We start from the raw sequence: 6,771 nt of genomic DNA, 5'->3' as shown, positions 1-6,771 counted from the left end.
CATGTGATCGCCTCAGGCTCTGATTGAGTCAGATATCTATAAATGTATATACATTGATGTTGACTTACTCATACAGTTAAAGGCAAGTCCCTATAGTCCTGGCTTTAATCATGAGAACATGAATCTTGTTAAAGGGGAAGCAGGGCTCAGGAAAGGGTATTAAGTTTCCAAAAATATAACAGGATAGAGAATATGGAAAGGGTCAGGAATTTTACTTTAGGCACAGCAAATAAGGAGCAACTATGAGAAGAGGGATGGTAAATGCACGACTGAGGGTATTGTATTTAAATATACACAAGGTAAATGAGCTGAGGCACAGATTCAAATTGGCAGGTATGATGCTGTGGGTATCACAGAGAAACAGCTTCAAGAGGATCAATGGCTGGGAACTAAATAGGAGAAAGTGAGGACTGCAGACGCTGGAGATCAGAGCTTAAAAAATGTGTTGCTGGAAAAGCGCAGCAGGTCAGGCAGCATCAAAGGAGAAGGAGAATCGACGTTTCCTGAAGAAGGTCTTATGTCTGAAACGTCAATTCTCCTTCTCCTTTGATGCTGCCTGACCTGCTGCGCTTTTCCAGCAACACATTTTTAAGCTGGGAACTAAATATCCAAGGATAGCTATCCTATTGAAAGGACAGGCAGATGGGCTGAGAAGGTGGATTCCCCTGTTAGTAAGAAATGAAATTAAATCAAAAGCATAAAACGGTACAGAATCAGAAGGCGTAGAATCTATGTGGGTAGGGTTGAGGAGCCACAATGCCAATCAAACCCTGATTGGAGTTATGTCCAGACCCTATAGAGTTGACCAGGATGTGGCACAGCAAATAAATCGGGAACTCGAAAAGGCATGTAAGAAAGACACTGTTACTATAATCATGGGGGACTTCAATATGAGGGGGGAACTAGGAAAATCAGTTTGGTGACGGATTCAAAAAGGGTATTCATCAAACATCTACGAAATGGTTCTTTTGAAGAAGCTTGTGGTAGATCCACTAGAGAACAGGCAATTCTGGATTTGGTGATGTAGGCAACTCCATGCTGACCAAGTTACCCAAACTAAACTAGTCCCACTTGCCTGCATTTGGCCTATATCCCTTTAAACCTTCCCTATTCATGTACCTGTCCAAACGAATTTTAAATGTTGTAACTGTACCTGTATCTACCATTTCCTCCAGCAGTTCAGTCCACATCTGAACCACCCTCTGCGTGAAAAAGTTGCCCCTCAGGTGCCTTTTCAGTTATTCTCCACTCACATTAAAATTATGCTGTCTAGTTTTGAACTCTCCTACCCTGGGGAAAAGACTTTTGCTATTCACCTTATCTATTCCCCTCATGATTTTATAAAACTCTATATGGTCAATCTCCAACGCTGAAGGGAAAATAGTCCCAGCTATTCTGATAACCCAAATCCTCCAGTACTGTGAATATCCTTGCAAATCTTTTCTGAATTCTTTCTAGTTGAGGAACATCCTTCCTATAACAGTGCGAGCAGAACTGTACGCACTACTCCAAATGTGGCATTACGAATACCTTATATTGCTGTAACATGAAGTCCCAACTTCTGTATTTAATGATCTGAACAATGAAGGCAAATCTCTTCTTCACCACCTTGTATGTCTGTGACACCACTTTCAAGGAACAATGCAACTGAACCCTTATCTCGCTGTTTGACAACACTCCCAAGCTGTGTAAGCCCTACCCTTTTTCTTCTTACCAAAATCCAATGCCTCTCATTTGTCTTAATTAAACTCCATCTGCTAATCCTTGGCACATTGGCCTAATTGATCAAGATCCATTTGTAATCTTAGATGACTTCCTTCACAGTCCACTATACTGCCAATTTTGGTGTTGTCCATAAATTTACTAACTGTGCTTCCTATATTCTCATCCACATTATTTACATAAATGACAAAAAACAGTGGACCCAGCAAAGATCTCTGCAAACATTGCTGGTCACAGGCCTCCAGTCTGAAAAACAACCCTCCATCACCACCTTCTGTCTCCTACTGTAAAGCCAATTTTATATCCAATTGGTAAGCTCTCTCTGAATCCCACGTAATCTAACTTTACTAATTAGTCTACCATGAGGAACCTTGTGGACTTGTGGGCATCTGCCCTCATCAACCTTCTTGGTTACACCTTCAAAATTTGTGAGACAGGATTTCCCAAGCAAAAAGCCATGCTGACAATCCCTAATCAGTCCTTGTCTCTCCAAATGCATGCAAATCCTTTCTCTCGGAATCCTTTCCATCAACTTACCCACCACTAACATCAGACTCACTATTCTGTAGTTCCCAGGCAATCCCTTACAGCCTTTCTTAAATAAAAGCACAGCATTAACCACCTCCAGTCTTCCAGCACCTCACCCATGCCTGCAGATGATATAAATATCTCTGCTAGGGGCTCTGAACTTTCCTCCCTAGCTTTTCACAATGTTCTGAGGTACACTTGATCAGGTCCTGGAGATTTATCTACCTTTATGTCTTGTAAGACCTATTATAGAACCTATTTCTTCTGTAATGTAGACTGGTTTCAAGATATGAATTCTTTTACCCCCCCTGAATTCCCAGCTTCCCATGTAAATACTGATGTGAAAAATGTGTTTAGTATCTCTCCTATCTCCTATGGTTCCACACATAGGCGCACTCGTTGATCTTTAAGGAGCCCTATTCTCTCTGTAGTTTGCCCTAATGTATTTTTAAAAATCTCTTTGGATCCTCCTTAACCTTAGCTGCTAAGGCTATCTCATGTCCCTTTATTGCTCTCCTGAATACCACGTGGGAAAGTGTGAGGTTAGGCACTTTGGTCAGAAGAATAGAGCTTTAGACTATTTTCTAAATAGGGAAAGACTTCGGGAATCTGAAGCACACAAGGGGACTTGGGAGTTCAGGATTCTCTTAAGTTTAACATGCGGCTTCGTATGTAGGAAGGCAAATGCATTGTTAGCATTCATTTCAAGAGAACTAGAATACAAGAGCAGAGACGTACTGCTGAGGCTGTATAAGGTTTTGAACAGACTGCATTTGGAAGATTGTGAGCAGTTTTGGGCTCCCAATCTGAGGAATGATGTACTGAATTTGGAGGGGTGCGTCAATACTATGACATTAAGAGATGTCTATTGTCCTTTTTTTCTTATGAAGAATGGTTTAGACAGAGGGAAAGAGCAGTCTGCGCTCAGCCAACAAAGTAAACAGTTTGTGAGGCCTTTGTTTTTGAAGCTGGAACAATAGATGCAACCTGAATGGGTGGGGTCAAGCTCCCACAGAACCAAGACTTCTGGTTTCAGCTTTCATTAACAGTTGCCAGCATCTTGAATTTGGATGTGGAAGCTCATTTTATTTCTCTGTTACAGATAAAAAACTGAGGTTCTCTTCCTGCTGCTAAAATTGCCTGTGAAACAACCTATTTTAGTGAATTTGTCTTTGCAAAAGGTGTGTATATGGGATGGTAATATATTAGAACAGTTTATGAGCAGTAGTTAATACCTCTATGGTTTTGTTAAGCATTTCAATGGGATTACTATTAAGTCTTTTGTTTCCTTTTGGCTGTATTTTAACTGCAGTGTAAAAATAATGTGTTTTTTTTGCTTAAAGTCAAATAGTTTAACTGATTAACTCATTAAGACTCGGTAATGGTTTCTCCTCCACCACTCTAATTAAACAGGCCCTTAGCAAAGTAAGGAGGATTGAGAGCACTGCTCTAACTCAATCACAGCTGTCAGTGGTTGCCATGGTGATAGTTTTTTTTAGATTAGATTCACTACAGTGTGGAAACAGGCCCTCCAAAGAGTAACCCACCCAGACCCATTTTCCCTCTGACTAATGCACCTAACACTATGGGCAATTTAGCATGGCCAATTCACCTGACCTGCATATCTTTGGACTGTGGGAGGAAACCAGAGCACCCGGAGGAAACCCACGCAAACACGGGGAGAATGTGCAAACTCCACACAGACAGTCACCTGAGGCTGGAATTGAACCTGGGACCCTGGTGCTAACCACTGAGCCACTGTGCCACCCTGGATAAAGCATATCCTCAGGGGTTCCTGGTTTTCACTTTTGAAAATCTGGTTGTTATCCGAGAGCATGGATGCAACCTTGGGTTTAATAGTTGAAAGGTGAACCTATGATAGTGCAACATTCCCTCAGTATTGGACTGGTGCATCATCCTCCACTATGTGCTCGCTTTCGGGACATGAATCGACAATGTTCTGACTCAGAAGTATGCAAGTGATGAGATATTCCTGGAAACAGAGACTTCTTGCTGGAAACATCTTGGAGGCAGAAGAGTACCAGTTGCAGAACACCTCAGACACAATGGGATTTAACTGTTTATGATGCATTATGATGAGGAGCTTGAACAAGAACTCCCTGAATCCTGCAGTTTCCTCACTGTGCGTGTAACTTGCAGATTTCCACTTATGTCCGTACCCTGTAGATTCTTGATTCCCTCTGTAACTGATGTGATGAAAAGGTCTTTGAAGCACACATATTTCAGATTTTACTTTTATCGTATACAGGACTCCCTGATTAGCGAATCTCCGATATCTGAATGGTTGTACTTACAAATGTGATCCCACACAGGGGTGTAATTTTTAATATCTGATGTACAGGTAGTTCTCCCATAGCACAACATGAATTGGCTATAACGCGTTGGCCAAATTTAGACCAATATTCGTAGAACACGAACTTTCCTAACCTGTATTGGCTATATCACGGATTCTGGCCCCATTAGTTTAAATAGAGCTGGGGTATTGCATGATTTTCCTACAAAGTGAGATTGCACAGCTACCAAACTATGGCGTTATACGAGAACTATCTGTATAAACATTTCCTGTAATTACGAATTGCTACTTTGTTTGATCCTGCATTGGTTTCTGACTTGTGTACAAACTGATTTGCAACGGACTAGAAATGGAAGCCACTTATGCAGGTCATTGTATATTTTTAGCAGTACAGACTTCGAGTCATAGAGTCAGAGAGATATGCAGCAAGGAAGCTGACTCTTCGATCCAACTCATCCTTGCCGACCAGGTATCCTAAATTAATCTAGTCCCATTTGCCAGCGTTTGGCTCATATCACTTCCTATTTATATACCCATCCAGACGCCTTTTAGATGTTGTAGTTATACCAGCCTCCACCACTTCCTTTAACAGCTCATTCCACCCTCTGCATGAAAATGTTGCCCCTTAGATCCCTTTTAAAACTTGCCCCTCCCACCCTAAACCTGTGCCCTTTAATTCTAGACTCCCCAACCCAGGGAAAAGACCTTGTCTATTGACCCTATCCATACCCCTCGTGATTTTATAAGTCGCTATAACGTCATCCCTCAGTCTTTGCTCTGTAGATGGCGGACAGGCTTTGGGAAATCAGCAGATGAGCTACTCACCAAATAATTCCAAGCAGTCTGACATAAGCTTATAGCCTGGGTAGTTATGTGGCTGGTCCAGATATGTTTCTGGTCAATGGTAATTCCAGGATGTAGATGGTAGTGGTAACGGTTGAACATCAAGGGAAAGTGATTACATTTTCTCCCATTGGAAATAATCTTTGCCTTGGCACTTCTGTATTGCAATGTTGCTGCTACTTATCAGCCAAGAGTGAATGTTGTCCAAGGTCTTGATGGGCTGACAGGACTCTTCCAGAAAAATGATGGCCAAGTGGTATTGTTAATGGACTATTAGCTCAGAGATCCAGGTAATGTCCTGGGGACCCAGGTTTGAATCCTACCATGACAGATGGTGGAAGTCAAACTCAATAAACATCTGGAATTAAGAGTCTAATGATGACCTTGAATTCATTGCTGGTTGTGAGGAAAAACCCACCTGGTTCACTAATATCCTTTACAGAAGGAAATCTGCCATTCTAACCTGCAAGTGACTCCAGACCCGCAGCAATGTGGTTGAATCTTAATTGCCCTCTGGGTAATTAGGGATGGACAATAAATACAGCCTAGCTAGTGACACCACCACCCCGTGAATTAATTTTAAAAATTGATTCTGTGAATGTTGCATCTGCTTGTAGATTCCAAACTGCTTCTGTATCAAATAGATTCCTCAATCTCTGTGCTATATAAGTTTCTCACTGTCCAGTCCTTCAGATTCTTGCCTGCCTGAATACCTCCCTGGCTGTATCTGGTTTCTCTTCTGCCCCCACTTCCCAATTCCGACATCAGTCTCACTGTGAGAACAAGAGCAGAGTTTCAGATAGTGCATTTTCCTGAGTGACCACAAGGGGGAGCATGCGAGCTACCTTTGCTGATTGTATTCTCTGCTTCAGTGGGGAGTGTGTCTGGACCAGAATGTGGGTGAAAGCTATTATAGTGCAAACACTGTGTTGCTTATCAATGCTCTCTTCGTGTCATACCCCTCATAAACGCAACACAAGGTCAACCTGCTGGAGGATGGTATCCACATTCTAATCACTGCACTTTAGGCAGGATGTTGGAGAGGTCAGGCACCAACATAATACCAGTTGGGATGAGGGACTGTCACTGCCTGAAGACACTGATCATCCTCCTCAAGAGCAGAGAGAGTTAACTGGAGATTTAATAATGATGTCTAAATTTATGGTACATTTTGACAAAGAGAGTGTTCATTGTGGCAGAGTACTAGGTCACCAGTAGATATCAGGTAAAAACAATGACTGCAGATGCTGGAAACCAGATTCTGGATTAGTGGTGCTGGAAGAGCACAGCAGTTCAGGCAGCATCCAAGGAGCTTCGAAATCGACGTTTCGGGCAAAAGTCCTTCATCAGGAAAAGCTTTTGCC

The sequence above is a fragment of the Chiloscyllium punctatum genome, chromosome 15 (genome assembly GCF_047496795.1).
Source record: "Chiloscyllium punctatum isolate Juve2018m chromosome 15, sChiPun1.3, whole genome shotgun sequence".
NCBI classification, from domain to species: Eukaryota; Metazoa; Chordata; class Chondrichthyes; order Orectolobiformes; family Hemiscylliidae; genus Chiloscyllium; species Chiloscyllium punctatum.
This window is presented reverse-complemented; position numbering follows the sequence as displayed.